The sequence below is a fragment of the Falco rusticolus genome, chromosome Z, assembly GCF_015220075.1.
Source record: "Falco rusticolus isolate bFalRus1 chromosome Z, bFalRus1.pri, whole genome shotgun sequence".
Classification (NCBI taxonomy): domain Eukaryota; kingdom Metazoa; phylum Chordata; class Aves; order Falconiformes; family Falconidae; genus Falco; species Falco rusticolus.
The window spans coordinates 54,942,608-54,964,454 of record NC_051210.1 but is presented as its reverse complement, the minus strand read 5'-3'; the positions used below and the strand labels follow the sequence as shown (position 1 = coordinate 54,964,454).

The 21,847-nt window shown below is 39.3% G+C and overlaps 1 protein-coding gene across 3 annotated transcripts in view; it reads right to left on the bottom strand.

Moving 5' to 3' along the window:
- The window catches only part of RFX3 (regulatory factor X3), a 127,990-nt gene extending 108,230 nt beyond the window's left edge, over nucleotides 1–19,760 (bottom strand). For 2 of the 3 annotated variants that reach the window (XM_037373170.1, XM_037373168.1), the window contains exon 1: nucleotides 19,529–19,628. The gene's annotated coding sequence lies outside the window, so the exon portion shown is untranslated. Of the gene's footprint in view, nucleotides 1–19,528 lie in introns of all 3 variants that reach the window. The other variant, XM_037373169.1, reaches the window with a different exon arrangement.
- Between the last annotated feature and the right edge of the window lie 2,087 nt (nucleotides 19,761–21,847).

Here is a 21,847-nt window from a genome sequence, read left to right as displayed (position 1 = left end):
TGAGTCTGTCACCTTTACAGATTATGCAAGCCAAATTAGGCATCTATGTACATCTCTGCAGATTCATTTATTTCACCAAGATTTTTGCAAATCTGCTGAGAATGGCTAAGAAATTACATGCAGGAGAGATTAATATTATGGCTTTTCTCCACTCTTTCTAATAATCTAAGGGTGTTCCAGCCTGCAAAGAACAATTTTGTCTACAGCACCAGAATTAAGAATGCTGTGTTTCCTCCAGCTTGGTCCTTTAAATGGATCCATACTACAACACACTAGCACAGGCTGTGTTTGCTGACTGACTCAAGAGGATGATGGGAGTGTAAAATTAATTGTAACTGCCTTTTATTCAGTGGTAATACAGAGTTTTGCTGACCTTCTTCCCAAACTATTTTGTTGGTATCTCTTTTTCTGAAACTTGTACCTCTCTTTCGTTTTTCTGATATGACTGTCCATCTTTTTCAGTGTTTCCTCAGAGTACAAAGCAAAGAAAGAAACACACTGTCCCAAAAATTTCTGGAAAAGTTAAGATTAATTGTCTGCACAATAGCCATAACAGCCAGTGTCACAAAACGGATTTTAGAAGTCAGATGAGGAATGCTAGAGTTTGTTCTTCCCAAGACGCTTCCTACTACTTATTGGTTGAGGTTTTCTAGAGGTACCCTGAAAACAATAGCAAATACTAAGCCTGTACTGAACACAGAAATCTCAAGAGGGCTGGGGTAATACTGCAAACATCATCAGAATGCATTCATGAATACAAACTCTTAACTAGAACTTTGTTTTTTCTCCAGAATTTGTAAGCTTGCAAAATCCTTTTCTAAAGCAAAACCAAACATCTCACCTGTGTTAGGGCAAGAGTCAAACCACAAAGAAGCTGCCTTATCCCCATATTTGGGGGATCTAGTCTAGTTAAGTTGACAATCACTACTCGACTAGAGTCCCACAACCAAATACCACAATCGAATATGTTCCATCAGCTTCTACAGCCAAAACCGTAAGACTAAAGTCTTACCGTGTATGATCACCGTTGCTAGTTTACCTTTTAGAATTTTATAAAGAAAAGATCACTGTAATGTTAAGTTAGCCTTGTGGTCACTATCTCAAAGATGACAGGCAGCTTGGAAAATATCAACAGAGGTACAGCTAGAACAAACTAAGCGTGTTATACTGTAAAACTACCTACTGGTTTGTAATTAAAAACTAGATATTGATTATCTGAAGTACATTTTACAGTCAACATTTTGCTAGAGCTAGTTAAGTACTTCTATGTTGCCCAAGGATTTATTAGAGACAAGGACTCTGACAAAGACAGCAGATATCCAAAGCCACGTCAATCTACCATTTCTCCTTAAATGACCTTTCATAAGTATGATATTCCCTTCAATGTCACTGAAGCAAATTAAATTTGCAGGCATCAAGGTTTTGTTTACACAAAACAGAACAGGGCCTTGACTTACTAAAACTGGTAAGCCACACTGGTTGTCTTCCTTGACACCTCAATAAAAGAAACTTCACCAGAATCTGGCCATAACGAGCTTAAGGCCTAGCCTAGCATTTCTCCATCCTTTGTTACAGAAGATCTCACCTGTAGGAGTGGCCACCCAAAGAAGCTGTGCAAGCATATGTTTATGACTATGCATATAAAAGATTGGAAGAACCCAGAACAACTCAAAGAAACCTAAATCTCTATAAACACACATAACTTCTCACGCCATTATAAAAGAGTTCCAAACTGGAACAGAATTACCCAATCCAAACATTTCAAATACTAAAGTATTTCCTGAACTAAGCAACACTGAGCTAAGTACCTTAAAGTTGATCAATACAGTTAGATTTACTTAAATATTTAAAAACTATTGTGGATGAACCGTTTAAAACTTCAATCAAGAAACAACTATGTGTGGAAGGAAGTGTAGAAAATTATGGCTGTAAAGAGTATAATAACTGATGATACCTTGGGATTAGTCGCACAATTTTTTCAGAGGTTAGCCTCTAAGTGCCTTGAAGGATTGTACACATGCTTTCCAGGACAGATTCTGACAAACCAAAGCAAGCAGCAGCAATTTGGACAGCCCTGCCAGGTGTGGGAACTTGGCTTTGTCATGCCACAAAGGTGGAAGGTATTAATAAGCTCTGCAGAAAATCTTAGTAGATGTCACATGAGCACACTTCTGTATGTTTAAAGTGAACGTGAAAAAAAACCACCAAAACCAAAACAAAAAGGCACACCATCCAAACAACTCAAGACCTTATTTTAAGATATCCTCAGAGCTTTCCACTCAATATGGTATTTTTTTCCCCCAAAAGTCCAGAGTTTTTACCTGTCCACAGGTTGTTGCCAAAAGAAACCAATTCCAAACTTCTCAATATATTTTTCCAATTATATAAAATTGGCTAAAAGAATGTTACTCAGAATATATTTTTTAAGTGTCAATTTTGTGTACATTGACATGAAGCAGGCTAAAGCATCCTGAGAGAAAGCTAGAGATTAGCAAACAAGAAAGCAAAGTGGCTGCTGACAAAGGAAGAATCATGCTGTCCCTGGAAGCAAAGAATGGGAGCTGTAGGCTATCCCTATAACCCAGCCTGATAATCTGCCAGCCATGTGTGATGCTTTGTAGGCTTGTCACACCCCACTATCTCAGGTAATCTGTTAAATATTAAAACACACGCTAGCCAGGCATCTAACAAGGAACAGGAAAAAACAGTACACATTGAACTGCAGAGGTAAGTAACTAAAAAAAAGTGCCAAAAAAATACTGAAAATATAACTGTAATTACAGAAGATAGATAAACAGATATCATTGCTGTCAATGATAATACAATAAGGCAGCAAAAAAGGATTAAAACAAACTGCAAAGGAAGAAAAAATGTTAACATAAAGGAAGATTTAAACAGTGGTATATACTTCGATTTCCTGTTTAGGAAAAAAAAAAAGAAGAAGAAAGAAAATAAAATGAACAATCAATTTTTAAGTATACATACACAGAAAACTTTCATTCACAGAGAAACTACAAAATTGGGTACATATTTAGAAAAAGCTACCTTATTTTAAAATATTGCTTTATGTCCTGAAGATACCCTTCACCCTGCCCCACCATCTGAATTTAAGTATCTCTTTAAAAATCTACCACTTTGCTTTGTATTGATATACTTAAAGTACCATAATTGTAAAATTAAATCATCATTTTCCCCAGTAAGTACTGTATTAGCTCAAAAGGAAATCAAAACAATCTCACTCTGTGTTGGTAAAAAAATATGAAAAAAACCACAAATAGATAGTAACTGATAATAAAAGTATCCATGTCCTTTGCCATCTGAGTATAGTGTAAGGTGACTGATATTTCACTGTTTATCATGTTCTTTCTTTTTTTAAGAAATATATATTCAAGTTAAGAGCAAAGCCAGCAACAGCAGTTCTACAGGAAATATACAAGAAATGTATTATGTTGGAAGCAGTGACAAAGAAGTACTCTCACAGTAAAGGATATTATTTTACCAAACATACTTGAAATTCAGTATCACGCTGGACAACATTTAAGATACTAATTTTTAACCTTGTTTGCTTTCTCATGTGACTTTTCCCAATATGTTAGCTTTCACAAACACATATTTATTCATTTATTTTTTTATTATTTTTATTAAATTAAAGCTTGATTTTGGTGTCTCATGAAAAGATGCAGTATTTTTAGTGCAAAAACATACACAGAGTCATACACACAGAAATAAACCAAAAAACTCCATAAGCCCAAAAAAATCAAAACACTCCCACGTGGCTTTTTGTCCACCTTGCAGTAAAAGACACTCAGTTCCAAACAGCAAGTTCTGTTCTGCCTTTGCAACCTAACGGTATCACAGCGTAAAAGATAACAGTTTGAACAAGTCTCAGCTTATTTTTCCTGGATAGGTATCAATATTTTTATTTTTGTTCCATATCTGACTTAAAACCAGCCACTTCAATGTTTGTTTTTTGATTACAGGCTTACATTTATAAATAATATTCTAAAATTATTAAATCCTCCTTACTTATCACTGTACTTCTCTCAGAGAAACAGTGCTCTAAGCTCTTACATAAGACTGACTCTAGAAAGCATGTGAAAACATGAAATAGTGGAAATAACCTAGCTAATAAGAACCATTATGCATTGTATCTACTATGGCTTTTTTCCCCTCCAAGAAAAAAACACCAAGATAAGACATAATAGGAAGTACAGTATAAAGCTCAAATGAAGCAATCAATATGGAACAATATACTGGCACACAGAAAAGAAAAAAAAAAATTACTAGGGGAAATCCATTAATTATAAAAAGAAAAGAATGTTATTAACCAAGCTAGGACTGTACAACAGCACGTAGTTAATGAATCTTCATGTTTGCAGTAACTGGACTTACAATACAAATGGAATTTCAAGAATCGCACAATTGGATCCAAAGTACAGAATCATAGAATAATTTAGAACATTTGTGTCTTTTTTTTCTGACTTCCAATGTTACAGAAGATTCCTAACAGAAATGTTTGTATTATCTTACAAAAGACTTGATGCTCAAGTAATATAAATACTACTGTTTTCAATAGTTGGTTTAATGAAAGGTAACATTAACTGATTTTTGTAATTGTTTAGTCACGATTTGCTTTATTATGCTCCACCTTACTGCACATATAGAGAATCAGAAGACAATTCAAATATAAAGACTGAGTTTGATTTCCAAGTCTTTATTTTAAGACCTAAGACTATATATAACTTCTATCATTTGTTTTTCACAATTTCCAAGGAACAGTAAAATAACATTCTCAGATACCATTACCAATCTCATTTCTAATATGAGAACATAAAAATCTAAATGCACATGCAACACCAATACTGAGTACTACTTACATAGTTTTTGAGATATGCTAAAGATTATTCGATTTGTTTTTCTTACTGAAGCTCTTTGTTTTGTTCAGCAAGATTTACACCACTTTAATTTCCTTGGTATTCACTTTAATCACTGACTTGTAGAAGTCAGACATGTAACCTTACTTGACAGGAACATTCTTAAAGACAAACACAGTAGAATAGAGGTACTTGAAAAAAGTACTGGTGTTAAATGTTTCAGGACATTTCAAGTCTCACTGTGCATTCAGTTTAGTTCAAAAGGATTTTTCCCAGGAAAAAATGCACTGCAAACACTTTATGGAAACTTATGTCCCTCTTCCACTAACATTCCTGAATTTGAGGCCAGTTTAATAACTTATAAGTAAAATCAAAATGCAAGTGTATCTGATTATTTAAATGCAGATACTTCATTGTTAGCTGAACCAAATTCAGTGATTAAGGCATAAACAAAGAGATTACTTTCTAATACTGCCTTGATTATCAAGACTATATTTATCATAATTATTTTTATATATATATTTTTATATATATATATGCCTTTGTTTATCCCTCAAGCAGTGTCGAACAAGAGCAAGAGATACATTAATTTTGCTATGGACTTTGGCATCTGAACGCCCCACAATGCTCAAACACCAGCCAAAACAAACAAAACTAAAACCAACAAACAAAAAACCCAACAGAACTACTTCACTCAATAGAAGCATTGATTCTGAAACTATTTTTCTGATTTTGTCAATAGTAGTTACTGCTATGCACAATTCCTTAGACCACTGCTCTTCATCTCCATCATTGCTATTAATGTTATATTTCAAGCTATATGATAAAGCAAACATTTTTCTAAACAAACACTTCTTTACAGACACTGAGAAATGTTCATCCTCACTTCCTAAATCCTTTTTTGGACACAATCTGGTTCTTTTTGAAATTAACAGGAATACAGATGAGTAACAGGATAAGATTTTAGATACCCTCATCACAGCAAAAAAAATCACCTCTTCAGATTCCCAGCCATCATATTTGTTGAATACCACTTACAAATCACCAGGCAGTTAGCCAAATATAGATTGTTTCATCAATGCCCCTGAACTGGTCTCAACAAAGCTAGGAAATTATCCAATTTATTTTAAAGTTTTAAATAATTTCCAATAAAAATTTTAAGTTTGCTGGTTTTCCTCTTCCACTGCAACAAAAGCATTAAAAACTGCAAATTAAGACCCTAATAAATACACACAAATAGAAGTGCACAGAAATTGACAAATGGAGTTTGGTTTTGCCAGACATTCAACTAAGGCCTCTCCTTCTTGTTTTTAAAATGGCTTTGTTCATAGTTCCTTTCTCCTGAAGAGACCGAACAAATTTGTTTGCCGTCTAGTGCAATTTTCTCTACTGCTATTATTTTTGCCTCCGCAGGGCTCCAGTGAAAATTCTGAATGTTTCATTGTAAAATATTTTATAAATAAATGCACAGAATCCAGTCTATGTATGATCCTGAGTTTGTGAAATCCAGGGGGAAAAGTGCTGGACCAAAATAACATAATGGTAGTAATGCACTGAAGCAAAAAGGAACACAAGAGTTCTGCGTTGTTAGGGATATTGTCTCTTGGGCACACAAACTATGTTTTTGTGATATATCTCAAGACAACTATGTTGTGATTTTAGCTCTAGGCCTAAGAAACCGAACTGGCCAAGAAGAAAAATATGACAAACTAGATCACAGTCAAGGAATTTCTGCTGTAAAGAATCACAAGTAAAATTATATTATAGTTCAGGCTGCCAGGGATCTCAGGAGCTCTTAAACTTCCTTCCCAAAGCAGGCTCACACTTGGCATCAGACAAGTTCCTCAGGGCTTCATGCACTCAGGGCTTGAAAATCTCCAAGAACAGAGATGTCAAAACCTCGCTTGGCCCCAGCTGCATTGCTGGGCTGTCCTCATGGGGAAAAAGATTTTCCTTATCTCCAACCTAAATCTCCCTCGTTTCAACTTGTGAACATTGTCTATCATCCTCTCACCACGCACAGCTGTGAAAAGCCTGTCTCCATCTTGTTGATTACCTCCTCATGGATATTACGGAAGGCTGATAATTTCAGGCATCCTAACAATCTCTCCTCCCAACTGAACAAGCTCAGGTCCCTCAGTGTCTCTGCACAGGCACATGTGCTCCAGCATCTGGCTGTCTCAGTGGCCTTCTGCTGAATTTACTCCCATTCACCAATGTCTTTCCCATAATGGCAGGACAGTGAGGGCAAAACTGGACATGGATGTAGACGTTGCCTAAGAAGTGCAGAGAGGGGTGGGATAGTAAGTTCCCTCAATTTCCTGCCTATACCCTTGCTCATACTGCCCAAGAGATACTGTTGTCTCCCCTATACTGCCCAAGCACACTGATGGATCACGTTCAGCTCACTGACACCCAGGCCCCAGGGCCTCCTCCACAGTGCTGCTTCCCAGCCACTCTGTCCCAAGCCTGCAGTCTACAGACTGCCAGTTGAGGGCCTGTGAAGACCTGGACAACTGCACAGGACTGACCCTTTTGGTCAATATGTTACTGTGGAAGTAAGTTAAAAGAGAGTCTTTTTCTCAGTGACCGCTTCCATACTAGATTTCACCAAGTAGCACAAGAATACCATGCTCATAAGAGATAATCTGTAAGTCTGTTGTAAGAAAAGATGCACTTTCTAACACTCTATGCAGGACATTTAAGAGACTATTTAAGAAAACATACTTGATACAGAAACAGCATGATAACAGTCAATGGTGTGAAAACCACCAGTTTTACCCATTGCCATAATGCAAGTAACTCCATTTGACAAGGGTGGATCACCTAGATTAAAAAGCAACTATTAAAAAGCAATTAAATTAAAAATAATAGTATATTTTAATAATGTAATTGTATTGTTATATTTTAATAATATATTTTAAATAATAATTAAAAAGCAATGCCCTAGCAATGCCTAGGTGATTTTTACTCCTATAAAATTACCTGCCACACTTCTTTTGCTCTTTGAGGAAAAAAACCCAACAGAACCAAACAGGACAGGACACCACACAGCACTGAGTGCCCTAAGCATCTTCTGTTCCTTTGGTTTTATGGCAAAATTAACCTTTTCCATACTAACAGGTTAAATGCTCTCAGTAGAGTACATAAAAACTTTTGAATTCATACATGAAAGACAGAAGTTCTGCATGTAGAATAAACATTTTTTAAAAACAAAGTATAAATACTAGCCAATGAGAGCAACTTGTTGAGAGTTCAGAAGCACAGCTGAAAGTCAAAAGTTACACTTGTGACCAGGCAACTTGGTTTACGGGGATGACACTGATCATTTTATTACAGGCCTTATCATACTACCAATTAATATCTCAATCTGCAGGATTAACACCCTATTACGTTGTGAAGCCATTGTTAATGGCCAAACCCTGCTACATTGGCCTTCGTATACAACAAACTTTGGAACAACTACTTCTATCATTTCTGATCAAAACCTCCCCTACACACACCTTACCACAGATGACCAAAACATAACTTCCCATTTCCTATCTGCTTTTCTGCCTTGTACATTATACCTTTTCCCACATTATAAAGTGTGGGAAGAAAATCCTATACTGTCGACGGCGAGGGAAGTCAAGCAGGCAAACTCAATATGAGTGATAAAGCAAGCTTCGATTTATTACGGCGCGATTATGTCTTATATACAGTTCCAGTTAATTATGCCTACAAGTCATCTGCTGATTGGCTAAGCTCTAAAGGGTTACATTTTCATACGTCCTCCTACTTGTGGTTTCTGCGGATAGCTAGCTACATATTTTTTTTTCTCTCTTGTCTACGCGAATTCCTCAAAGTTATGTACAACATTAGGCACAAGGTCAGTGTTTTTCTCAGCTTCCTTATCAGCATGCCTCAGCACAGCTGCAAGGCCTGCTTCAGCTAACTTACGCTAACTTTGTTTCACAAAGATCTTTAAGGGAGTCATGGCCGTGATCACACAGCCATTCTGCAACACTATACTTTATTAAAAACATCAGTTATTTTCAGTAGAGGAAAAAGAATGAACTGCTGGCCCCAACTTATCTTGTTTCAGTAGGCTACAGATGGTCAGCCTGCTGATGTTGAACTTTCAAGAAAGTCAGCTGTGTCTGAAGAGTTACCATCCTTGGAACATAACATGTAACCAACAACACACTATGCTAACACAAGAACTTTTGAGCATCCCAAACTTATGACAGTGCTGAGGACAAACCATTAAGAGCTGCTGAGATTTACAGCACAGTTGTTTCAGGTTCCAACCATATAACCTAGCAGGTCATCCTGAAATCAAGCCCTGGAAACCCCTAAAAGGCAGTCTTCCACATGTAAAGTAATCCTAACACTCCCCTTCATGTAAGTTGCCTGAAATATGTTTGCGATGTCACAAGCTGTGACTCAAGGCCACATGAAGAATACCTCTTCATTAGGTCACGAAAGTTGGCCACTGCACTGAAGTCACGACACTGTGTCTAACTCTTCCTTTAAGTCATGAAATGTCAGTTTCTTCAGGATTCAATCAGGAGAAATATATACTCAACCAACGACAAGCAGTGAAGATACTTAACACCTTCAAGCCCTGTTAAGACACAAAACTTGACTCAGTAGCTCATACCAGGATCATGGCAAGTAATTTTACTATCTGAAATTTAAATCTTAGTAACAGTTGCCTCCTCAAACAACTATTGAGGTAAGATGGTATCTGAAATGTGCATATCCCAGACTGTACAAGTTCGTAAGGTTATCTGACTACTGACCATCTGGATGGCTTGAAACAACAGCATTAAGAAACCTTCATAAAACAGCTGCAACTGAACAAGCATAAAACCCCCAACCTTTAAAATACTAGGAAAGAGCTCTGTTCCATTAACCAGAATCACTGCTTGCATAATAAATTATGCTACTGCTTTGTAGGACCAACTCTAATTCTCAGCCTATTGCAAATAAACCTTCCCTTGGTTTGACATAAGTTTGCTAGTAAAGTATGCTTCAGTCACAAAACCTGAACTGTATGAACCAGCCTGAGGCTTGGAAAACCCTAAGTCTCTCATCTGCCCATAACTACAGACCCAGAGCACCAAAACCTCTACAAATTTACCTGCCCAGTACTGTTCCTTGAAATATCCCATCAGGTATATATATATAATTTAAAAAATACTCCTCGCAGTACAAAGGAGTTAAGGACTTTCCAGTTCTCGAAAGAGCTGGAGAAAGCCAGAGCAACCCAAGACAATCTTCCATCAGAAACCACCTGGAAAGCTGGAAAGAGACATATCACAAAGAGCTGAGCATTCGTCTTAGCACATTCACACTTGTTTCACTTCAAAACCCAGAATTTGAGCACAAAAGGATTTCCACAAAATAAAGGAATGGAGCTATATTTCTGTGCTACATAGCACCATTCTAAAACTAAGCATATTTTACTCCTTAAAACAACTGTAAGGATGGTACAGCTCATGGAAGAGTCTTCATGCCTTTCAGAAAGTCCAAAGAAAAGTCCTCCTAGAAGTTATAGGGAATTGCTGTTACTATTACGCAGAATCAACTCCGAGGAAGTAAAAGTGTACTGGATTTTACATTTTTCCTTGTACTAAATCTGACAGAAAACAAATAACTCTTCCATATTCATTTTATTATCAACTCTTTTGCAAATTGTAACTCAGTTGAAGTGGTTTAAGAGAGTGGACCAAATAAAATAGAAGTGAACTAAATACAAAACAGATACCCACATGTTGACACAACCTTAGCTACCACATGCTCAAACTAGCATGTTGATTTCACCTCATGGCTAACAGCTAATTAGGTGAGTCAGCTACTATGCAGGTAGGTCAACTGCTCCTTACTACCCAAGGCTAATGTAACATTGCATACAGCCAGATCTTAAGGCAGAAGTAGTCTAAATAGTTTTCACAAATCATAATTTAATTTTATAAATGGGTGTCTGTAGAGTTACAAATACTTAGCTAAACATTAACTTTCTATCACTCAACTAACTTTAAAATGTGTATGATCTGACAATTAATTTTAGATTTCTCAATCAGAAATTTTGAGTAAATTTAGTTTAAAATCGTGATTATAGAACAACTCTTTTCCTAAAAGAAACACTTTGAAAATCAAGCATGGGTATTTAATTAAGGCAAGTAGAGTCATAGAATCATTTAGGTTGGAAAAGACCTTTGAGATCAAGTCCAACCACTAACCCAGGACTGCCCAAGTCCATCACTAAACCATATTCCTATGCACCTCATCTACAAGTCTTAAACAGCTCCAGGGATGGTGACTCAACCATCCCCCTGGGCAGCCTGTTCCAGTGCTTGACAAACCTATCAGTGAAGAAACTTTTCCTAATATCCCATGAAACCTCTCCTGGCACAACCTGAGGCCATTTACTCTTGTCCTGCTGCTTGTTATCTGGGATAAGAGACCTATCTTCACATCACTACAACCTCCTTTCAGCTAGCTGTAGAGAGCAATAAGGTCTCCACAAGACTCCTCCACACTAAACAGCCCCAGTTCCCTCAGCTGCTCCTCGCAAGCCTTGTGCTCCAGACCCTTCCCCAGCCCCGCTGCCATTCCCTGGACACGCTGCAGCCCCTCTACGTCCCTCCTGCAGTGAGGGGCCCAAACCTGAACACAGGGTTCGAGATGCGGCCTCACCAGTGCCGAGTGCAGGGGGACAGTCCCTTCCCTTGCCCTGCTGGCCACACTGCTCCTGACAGAAGCCAGGGTGCTGCTGGCCTCCTTGGCCACCTGGGCACACTGCTGGCTCATGTCCAGCCGGCTGCCGACCCGCACTCCCAGGCCCTTTTCCAGCAGGCAGCTTTCCAGCCACTCTTTCCTGAGCCTGTAGCATTTTGTGGGGTTGCTGTGACCCAAGTGCAGGACCTGGCATTTCTCCTTGTTGAACCTTATACAGCTGGCCTCGACCCATCGGTCCAGCCTGTCCAGATCCTTCTGCAGAGCCTTCCTGTCCTCCAGCAGATCAACATTCCCACCCAACTTGGTGTCCTCTGCAAACTCAATGAGTTTGGGCTCATTCCAATCCTCCAGATCGTCAATAAAGATACTAAACAGGACTGGCCCCAGCACGGAGCCATGGGGAACATGGCTTGTGATAGGCTGCCAGCTGGATGTAATTCCATGTACTACAACACTTCGGGCTCGGCCATCCAGCCAGCTTTTTACCCAGCGTAAAGTATACCTGTTCAAGCCAAGCACAGCCAGTTTCTCCAGGAGAATACTGTGGGAGAAGGTGTCAAAAGCTTTACTAATGTCCAGGTAGACAACATCCACAGCCTTTCCGTCATCCACTAGGCAGATCATCTTGTTGTAGAAGAAGGTAAGGTTCATCATGCAGGACCTGCCTTTCATAAACCTATGCTGGCTGGGCCTGGTCCTAGTTTTAAGGTAATTTTTTTTTTATTTCCCGTACCTTTCAAAATTTTCCGAAAGGTCCAAAGCAATTAACATTAAATCCCATTAATAAACACAGTATGTAAAAACTTAACTAGAAATACAAATTAACAACCCTTTGTGTACAAGAATGTGGAATAAGAAACATTCTTACTTCACTAAATCTTTAACTATTGTCTCTCCTGCTTATGTCAAGCTACAGAACAATAAAGAGGTAAGAATACAGCACGTCTAATTGGAAAAAAAAAACGAATCAGAGCTCTAGATGAGAAATTGTGAAAACTTTCCGCAGCAGTTAAATAAAAGGTGAATCTCAGACAGAGTATTACAAGGAATAATAGTAAGCTGAGATTTTGGTCCACTGGGTTTGCAGTTAGGTGATGAGAGATGCTTAGGTTTTACCCAAATTTATGAGGCATTTAACATAACACAGAAATGCTGACATTCACCACTCCTTCCAATGGCAAGAAAACTACAGTTACATTGTTATTTTTGCTTTCATCTACCTATAATGAGTAGACTAATTTACCTCCTTAGTAAATACTAGTTACTTTTTGTGGTTCAACTCCTCTGGGACTTGCACTGTCAAATTGCTCTCTCAGCTGTTCACAGTGCAGAACGTTACACCAAGCGATAAGGAACAAAAAGTTCACGCAATAGAATCTAATTTTGTTTAGATGAGGCTCTCCAGAAAAATAGCAACTTTTGTAAATGCTTTGTGGATAATTCGCAACAGGTCACAACAAAAGACATCAGCTCAAATTCACAAACCTGGTCATCTAATTCACTAGCAAGTAAAATTTTCATATAGTCTATCAACATCCAGTATCACTGTCAGATTAAAGGAGCTATGTAAACAAGAGTGCTCTCCCTTCTCCCCTCCCCAAATGTAGGTACACTGGCGGGGCAAGAGGGAAAGAAAATCAGACCACAGGTACTTCAGAAACAATACACAATGCATCATCTGAAAATTCAGCAGATATGAACTAGCTCATTGGAACTAAAAATACATTTCCAAATTTCAACTCCACATAAGCATAAAATAGCTATATATAATCATAGTAATCGTGTTGTAAGTAGGTCTGGCTCAGAATCCTATTAACTTTTTCAATTCTTTGTAAGAGAAGTATAGTTAACCCCACAGAAAAAGAAGTAACCAGACTACCTGAACCGAAGTAAACTGACTCAACTGCAACTGCACCTTTTAACAGATTTGCTTGTTTCTTGCCTTGCAACGTTGCAGGATTTCACTACACTGATTTTAAGCACACACTTTAAAAAAAAACTTAAAATGCACACTTAGAAAACATCCCTGAGGTGGTGTGTAAGAGAAAACACAGATTAATTATTATGAGGTAATAAAACAGAAGAGAGAAGCCATTTACTTGGCAGATACATGGCTTTGAATCATTAGTTGTAGTGGCAGCATACAAAGCCTGAACAAAATCTAGATAACACAGTTTTTGCCTTAAAGACTTTATAAACTTATTTGAAATAAGTCTTTGATAAGAAGAAAATGAAAGAACTAAAGAAACTATTTACTCAGAGAATGTCTAAGAAGCTGAGGTATACTCAATGTACTGGGTCCATGGGCAGATGAAATTACTTTTAAAAATGGTGCTAGGTATTTTCTTCCTCTCATTAATGAATAAACACATCACATGTTAAAAGTATGCTCAAATTTAGTGATTAATATACAATCTTTGGTGTTCCCATAGTACAGTCATGGATGTCATATAGGAACTTGAACAAGTAAGACAGGTTAGAAATAAGTTAAGAATTTACAGAGGAAGCTTGAATTGCTAGAATTTAACCTTCCAAGCCTCAATAAAATGTATATTGAGAAACCAAAAATTCCTGTATTAAATTCAACTTAACAATATAGTCCATTGTCTCTTCATTTTGGGCCACTAAATCTGGTTAGGAGACCAAAGACAAACAACTTGCCATGGTGTAACAGAAAAACCAACTAAAGACACCTGTGCAAAACCAAGCAATTTAATGTGCACTTATCCCAGCTCATAGGTTTCCAAAGGGAAATTAAACTGAACTAGACACCATTATCCATCCACATGCACAAAAAAGCATTGCCTTATTAGTCTTACAGTATATGGCAAAGCAATAGCTATTATTAAACTAGAGAAGTTACAATAATGAAATTATAATCTGTCTAATTTTTCTTTTGCGGGGCTTGGGGTTGTGGCTTTTCTGGGGGATGGGGTTTTTTTCTTTCCCAGAACTAGTGATTGATGGAAAAAAATATCTACCCTAATCAGCTAAAGCTCCTGTCTCTTTTGCAATTCAGAAGTAAACAGGTAAGCTTCAACTGCAGTTTCATCCAGGAAGAGTTTCAGTGAGAAAGGAAAACAAAAACCAACAAAAAAATCCATATAGGGCAAGGCATTCTTTAAAAAGAATTCAGCTCTAAATGAACAAGTTACATAAAATGTGAATATAGTTGAAAAATAATACATATAATAAATGTGACTCCAAAATGCATGCATCTCTCAGGCAAGTTCATCTAACTTTTCAGATGAGCAATAATTTAGCTCAATAAGCATAAACTGTTATGTCTGTATATTATATAGCTGAAATTTACACATAATTCTTTGTTCTCTTTCAATGAGCAGGGATTGTATTTTAAGTGTATGTATGCATATACACACACACACACACACACCCCTCTACACACATGGACATACTCAAACGTGGAACTGCCAATTTTTTCCATGATTTTTAGCAAAATATTGCCAAAATAGTAAGTTTACTATATTGCAATGCACAGGAAAAAGTAGAAAAAATTCAGTAAGATTTAGTCAAATCCCATATAAACTATCAGTGTATTTTGATGAAAGAATATTAAGGATTTTCTTTCCATTTTATATTTCAAATAGCATAGCACCCTCTGGTGCATCTAGTAGAAAGAAAATAACTAAGAACTACGAATAAATACCAGTCATTGTTATAAAAAAAGACAATGTTAAAAAGAAGAAAAAAGGAACCCTTAGAAACAAAAAATGTCTAATAATCATTGGAAATAAAATTTCAATGTAATCCTTTCTTATTAAAATCTTTTATAACTAAGGAAGTTATAATATTGAATAATAAAATATTTTAAAAATTTAAAAAACACAGAAGTTTGAAACTACTCCTGTGTTCTTAATAATAGGCCATTTTTATTAAAAACATATTCTTACATGACAAATTTATTAAGAAAAAAAGGTAAGTAATTCAGTGAAACAAACTGTTACACCAAGCACTATTATCTGCTTTTGGTCTTGCAAGAGTGAAAATTATTAGGACTACAGCTATCCACACAGTCATAAACCGCTAAATTTCACACCCAAATAGTCATATCTCCTTTAGAAGTCCAATGAGAAAAGAATTAAAAACATGGAACACTTCAAACTCTGATATGACATGTTAACTATTAAAACACACCTAGTTATTGGCAAAATAATTTCCTACAAAAGTATATTTTGCTAATTGCAAAAGCAGAGACCATCACCTGCTTTAGGCAGCTCTTTTGTAAACCTCTGGAAGTTTCAACAATGCACAAGAAATGAAAGTGACACCTGTTTAAATCAGCCATCTGTCCCTAACAAACTAGAACTAGCCAAATCAGTATATGCACTCTCCTTAAATTTCCGAAGTATGGGTATACATTACACCTGTGGAAAAAGAGAAGTACTGCTGTGACTGACAACCAACTTTACCAGAAATAAATAATAAACTTGTGGCTAACAGAAAAACATCATTTTAAACATTAGCCCATTCATTTAAAAAATCTTAATCATGCTTTCAGCCCTCATTCTTACTAAGGAAAAAAAAATAAAGTAGCTTTATTCACAATTTAAAAACATGATCACTTTTGGTATCCTAACACATTCGTTTGACAGAGCTTGATTTTGAAATGGAACTCCAACTACAAGGACACTACCATACCACTGAAAGCTTATTATTTTGTTCTGTGTGTATTTGTGATGCGTTCACAACATGTTTCAACTGAGAATAATTTGTAAAAAGGACTTTTAAGAGTCATATCTGATATAAAGGCTACACATTTTTTAAGTATTCCGTATGACAATACCTGCAGCTAGTAAGTTTTGGAGACTGCAGGTAAAAATAAAATTAATATGGAATATTTTAAGAGGGGAAAGAAGCCTTTCATAGGAGGACAATGTAAAGCATGGAAACCAGAAACACTAACTAGAACACCAAAAGGAACTGCAGTGATAAAAGATCACTGCATTTTAGATACTTGCTTACATTTCAAGTAGGAAAATGGTAACAGCCTTCCCTCTCTACACAAAGTTTAGTAAATGAAAAGAAATGGCTACATTTATTTCTGTAGACAGTTTTGTGATAAACAAACTACTGTATCAGGCAGGAACAAGAAATGGGACAGTGCTAACAAAGCTGAACCTAATTATTAAATAAAGCACCCTGACTTTAAACTCTTTAACACCATTGTACGTTTGATTCCTCTTTTGTTTACCTATATTACTTTACTGAAAGGCTTTCGCTCCACAGTAGCACCATGTAGGCTAGCTCACTAACAGCACAACAAAGCATATGATACAGATAGGCTCATTAGGATATGTTGAAACACAATTAGTTACACAGTCTGAAGTCATGAAAACCAATGGATTAAAAAAATAAAAATAGAAATTACAAGCCACCTCATTTTCAAACACCGGTTAGCATCACAAATACCAACTATTTTGATAGCTGTGGGCATTAGGGAATCAGAATGCAAAATCCAGATCTCCTCTGTGATCATTACAGTATTTCAGAGAGAATAAAGAGTCAATAATATTAAAGTGATTACAACTGCACTATTACTTTCCAAATTTCAGTCACTGCCTAAAGAAAGCGTGGCTTAGTATTAAAAAAGTCTTTGCTTTCAGACAGTATGATGTACTTTTTGATCTGATTTTTTATGAAACATCTGTACGTCTCCTCACAGAGTTAAAACAGAAAGTTTGTCTCGCAGCTGATGCACGCACTTTCTTTTGCTACCCAGGCTCTGCATACATGTTCTGCAAAGACAGATTTCAACACCCAAGAAGGATTCCATTCCAAATAGTAAATACTCTGTCCTGCTGTGAGAGGACTACTCAGGAAAGGCATGGTGCAGAACTGACATCTCTTTTCAGCAATGGTAAATGACAGGAATGATTTCACAACCAACAAATCGCATAAACTACGCAATAAAACTAATAACAAATACATTAAGATTTAAATGCGCCATATAACTAATACAGTACCATAACTCACTGAAAATTCTTAATGTCTTTAGAAGTCATTTGACAGCAGGACCTAGAAAGTCAGCATACGGTTGTATCTTAAGTAAAATCATAAAAAGATGACAACACAGAAACCTTTGGTCATTACTCAAAATAATGTATTTTCTAAGCTCCTGCCGGCCCATGAAATATACATAAAAAAAATACAGATCCAATACGCGTTAGCTCAAGAAATGTTGGTATCAACAATGCACTAACTACTTAGCATGTTTTTTAGTTGATAGCTACTTGGAAAAACTGCCCCTGTCGCATTCATTGGTAGATCCAATGTGAGACAAACAAATATATTGTTGAAATTGTAATGAGAAACCCTGCATTTTACACAGGGTTCTACAGATGTAAAAATAGAAAGAGCATAGATACAATTAAAATGTACGTTTTAGATTAAAAACAAGCACATCCTTTTTCCTAACTATTTTACTAAATAAAGCAATAAGGAAATAAGTCGTCACTTCAAGAAGAAAAAAAGCTTGCCTCAACGACACATGATTTGACAGGTCAAAGGGGAGAGTGCAACTGGATATGGAGATTTTAAAAGAAAATTTCACTGCCATCATAGATGCCAAAAATTCACTTTATCTGAAAGAATTTAAAAAGTATACAGAAGTATGATTTGATGACACTGATGACACAAAGCTTTAGATTTTAATAAGCAATTGCAAAAAAGGATGAAGAAAACAAGCATTTTGGAGTGTAAAAAAATGCAAAACATTCTCATTAATAACCCAGTTTCTACTACAGCTCCTTGAAAGGTACAAAGCTGCCTCTTCCCTCTTTCTCAAATGCACTCCTGAAAGAGCAGTAATAACAAAATCACTTTTTTTAAAAAATACTATTTCTTGTTTTGTCCTTTCTTTGCTGCTCAGTACAAACTCAATCAATACCCTGAATTTCCTTCATTATGGAGAGTTTAAGGAAACTGAAATGGATTCTTTCCACATGAACGTTAACTCACCGTGCATAATCTACACATGCGATGTTCCATACTACACTGGTTGTATGAAAGCATCATTTAAAAAGGAGTGCAAGAAAAAAACCCTGCTACTCGGTGTATGGGTGAGGGTACTGAATAAACAAAAAAGCACTTCACAATAGAAAGAACATACAGTTTGCACTAAAATAAGCAGCAAATTGAATATGAATAAAAGAGCTACATTGCTATGTAAAGCAGAGTGGAGTGATTGCTATGATCGACAGCACATGAGCATGATTAAAAAAAATACAGCAAGTTCATAAAAATCTGCAGCATTTAGCAGTCGCATCAAATCCGAACAAGGCCCCTACAAGTGAAGGGGGGGGGGGGGGGGGGGAAGCCCAGCTCTTGGTGTGCTACAGGATCCGTCTCTAGCTGCATCCTTCCTCCCACCCCCAGTTTCCTTCGGGTGTGAAGTAAGTAACCTCAGACCGTGGCCGGAGCCTCGTTCCTTGATGTCCACATTCCCCCGTCCGTGCAAACGAGTGACCAAGTAAGATGCATACCCACCGCATTCAAGCAATTGTCCTGGAAGTCCCAGAAGCGTGCCTCCATGCCCATCATCACCAAGCCTCTCTTCCTCCTCACTTCGCACCGCGGCCAGCTCCCTCCCCGCCCGACAGCCCGCCCCATCCCAACCGCACCGCCGAAGCACGCCCTCCCCACCCCGCCGCAAAGTCCACCCAGCGGGGCCGGGGGCGGGGGTCGCGGGGGGCGAGACGGACGGGGAAGAGGGACGGAGAGGGGGAGATGGCGAAGGCAAGCCGGGGAGCCGGGAAGGCGACCCACGTCCCCCTCACCGCTGCGCAGCGCAGCGAGCCGCGCAGCCCAAGGGAGCAGCCTCGGCCCGGATGCTGCGAGGAGGGGTGAGGCGGCGGCCGGGGGAGGGCGAGCGGAGGGAGGGCCGGCCTGCGCCCGACAAGCATATTCACCTGGGCTGAGGCGGGCTGTGGTGGCGTTCCCGCTGTCGTTGCTGCTGGAGGTGGCTGCTGTTGTTGTTGTTGTTGTTGTTGTGGGTGACGATGAGGAAGGGGGTGAGGAGCAGCAGCAGGAGGAGCAGGAGGAGGAGGAGGAGCAGGAGCAGGAGAGGAGCGGTTGTTGTTGATGGGTAACAGTCGCCAGGACTACGGTGACTATGGCGCTTGATTCACAAGGCAACGGTTGCTATAACTCACAAAAGGGAGAGCGAGCGAGGGAGGAGGAGGCGGCGGCCCAGCCGGAGAGGCCCGGAAGAGGCGGGGCCTGCCCTAACGGACGGCGCCGGGGCGGGCGGGAGAAGCTCGGCCGGGCCGGGCACCGCCTGGGCTCTGGCGCCGCGCCGGGGCCGCCGAGGCGAGCGGGCGCGCGCAGGTACGGCGGGCAGGCGGCCGGCGGCGGTTAGCGGCGCGGGGCCGGCGGCGAGGGGCGTGGCAGCGCGGGTGCTGCCTGGGTCGGGCCCGCGGCCGCCTGACGCCATTTCCGGCGGGCGGGGAGGTGGGGGCTCGGCTGCGGCGCGCTGCCGGCGAGGGGGCCGCACAGCGCCCGGCGGTGGGCGAGGGAGCTGCCGCCAGGCGGGACGGACAGGAAGTTAGGCCGGGCGGCGGCGGCTCTCCCCCGCCTACCGCCGCCTGTCACAGGCGCCCTACGCCTCCTTCCCTCGGAAAATGGCAGCGAGGGCCGGTGGCGGTGGGGGAGCTGCCCGGCTGCCGCCATTTTAAGGCGGGAGGGACGGCGGCGGCCCGGCTCGCAGCTCCGCCGTGCCCCAGCCCGCGCGAGGCTCATGCGGGCGTGAGGCGAAAGGCCGCGCTGTGGCCGAGACAAGGCCTGGGGCGCCCGGCAGCTGCCCCGGGTCCTGCCCCGGGTCCTTTTGGCCTTGCCGCGCCTACGGGCCTCGGCCCCCATGCGAGCGGTGGGGCCGTGGAGGTCGTGGGTGCGGTGCTGACAGCTGTGAAACCGGGCTGCTCTCCACCTGGCAGTGCATGTGTGTTCATTCTAGATGGGTGCTTGGGGGACAGGTGACATCGAGGTGTAGGTGGTTTCCTGGCTATGTACAGGGCCCACACATCTAAAGGCTAGTAGGTGTATGTAATCCCAGCGCATCCCTATCTGCAGCTTTGTATACAGCTGCTGCTCTCTGTATTGTTAACGATCACCTGTAATCTGTTAACTGTGTAGTTGCCTCATGACTGTTTCCAATGTACTTGTCTGTATCCTCACATGGTCCGTTACCCACACGTTTTAACAGTCCTGACATCTTCCTCATACCTGTCACTGTAAGCACCAGACATTTGCCTCATATACCCTGCCACTCCACTATACCTGCCCGTAGATCAACAGATCAAAATTGCTGTTACATACCACAGGAATGTTTTCAAACTGTTAATAGATTTACTGTGACTTTCAGGGCCCCATGTAACTATTGTAGCTGTAAGAACTATTTATAATAAAAGTCAAAAATCTGTACGTATATAAAAATAAAACCTTAACTGACGGAGCTTTAAGTCTGTAACAGAACAATCTTGAACTAATAAAACTCTGCACTTCTCCAACTGAAGCTATGTTTTAGTACTTCCTGCGGTGAAACCTAATCTTCCTGAGATCCTAACCTTGTAACTGCTCTGCTGGGATCTTCAACCTCAGTGGGTGTCTTGAGTGTTTTAAGAGTGGATGGTCCCTCACTTGCCTTGTCAATCAGAAACACTTAAGATAAATTACATAAGCAATGTAATTTAATAAAAATACATAGCAATGCATTTAGGCAGTCAAATAATTTGGAGGCAAAAGATATTTTGATAATCTTTCATTGTAACTATCCACCAAATACAGGTAGTTTTATTTAGCTGGTAGTACATTGAAAGAATTGATGATTTGTGTTTTCATTGACTTTTAAATTTCATGTGAACAATGCAAAGGACAAAAAGGGGTGTCAGACACTGAGCAGTTTTACCAGAAAATTGTTGCTAGAACAATGTGACTCAATTCCATGGTTGAGCTTCAGCAACATTCATCTCATCCCGTTTTTTACTTCTTGATACGGTACTGTATTTTCCATCGCATCATTTGTCACTTGCATGCTTATTTGCATGGCAAGATGAACAGGGTGAGCTGTGGTAAAGTTGAAGGATAAAAGCATTGCGCTTTGATTTGCGTTCTTAAATCATGGAACTTTATGTGTCTGTGGAAAAAGTAGATCAAACCTAATTCAGGCCTGGGCAGAAATTTAAAACATACATATATAAATATTGCTATACTTCTTTCCCTGAGCCAGTATA